The sequence below is a fragment of the Sinohyriopsis cumingii genome, chromosome 14, assembly GCF_028554795.1.
Source record: "Sinohyriopsis cumingii isolate HCF-2022 chromosome 14, ASM2855479v2, whole genome shotgun sequence".
Taxonomy (NCBI): Eukaryota; Metazoa; Mollusca; class Bivalvia; order Unionida; family Unionidae; genus Sinohyriopsis; species Sinohyriopsis cumingii.
Window position 1 is genome coordinate 90,501,275 of NC_142974.1, and position 1,365 is coordinate 90,502,639.

Here is a 1,365-nt window from a genome sequence, read left to right on the forward strand (position 1 = left end):
ACGTTTAACTGCCCGGTTGGTATAAGGCAATGTTGTGTTTTATCACATACTTTATTTTCTTCATTTATTAATGATTCAAAGACACATTTCTTACGGACCGCTCCGGTGGCCTAGTGGTTAGAGCGTCCGCCTCAGATGCGGGAGGTCGTGAGTTCGATCCCCAGCCGAGTCATTCCAAAGACATACAAAAATGGTACTAACAGCTGCCTTCCTTGGCGCTCAACATTAAACAGGTTAGTGTTAGGACTGATCAGACTGGTGTCAGGATAATGTGACTGGGTGGAACATCATGCTACATGTCTGCGACATGATGTCCCAGTGCTAGACATCACTATAAACTGCCACACTGCAGACATCGTAGCAATATGACTGAAAAATTGTTAAAGCTACGTTAAAAATCCAAATCACACACACACACACGTTTCTTACGGAGCAACATATTCAACTTCAATGAAAATTTATAGTAAGCAGAATACTGTAACATCTGGAAACTAAAGATAAACCTGGGAAAAACTAAAACTGAGAGGATAAGAAAATTGGCATTATAGTGATTCTCTGAAAGAGACGGTAATATATATGGTATATGTTTCAAAACACGCTAGCAACACAAGCAGAAAAGACACTTTTTAGTTTGAAACAGATAATATTATATTAGCGCCAATTTTGAATTATGAGTCAGAAGTTTGGGACTTTTACAAAGCAAATGACATTAAAGCTGTGCATAAGTCAATTTTTTAAATATGTTATTGGCATTACAAAATACACTCCAAATACATTTGTCGATTTACGAAGAATACCAGTTCAAATTGTAAGATGTTGTAGAGTTCTTAAGTAGTGGTTCAACTAATTAGAGATGATGTGTCATCGATTCCCAAAACAAAGTTATAACCCACAATTGTCATGTGAACAATGTGAATATTCGGCAAATAAAGTAACAGATCTTTTGTTTTTATAAGGAATGAGAAAATTTGAATTGATCAAGAGGAAAATTGAAAAGCAGATGTTGTATGACAGATCATTTAGCCAGTGGTAATAAGACTTTTTCGTCTTCTTGTCTTATTGACTCTGAGGCTCTTAGTTTCCTATCAAAACCTAAAGTTGCATGTTTTTTCCTCGAATCTAGTATTTTGACAAACTTGTAAAATGGTACGGCTCTTATAGATACACGATATCACTTGGCCTCAATATGCTTTTCTATGCTATATTTTTATAGACCCTAGATATCACTCATCATAGTCTATCTATGCTATAGACCCTAGATATCACTCATCATAGCCTATTTATGCTACAGACCCTAGATATCAGTCATCCTAGATATCAGTCATCATAGTCTATTTATGCTACAGACCCTAGATATCACTCATC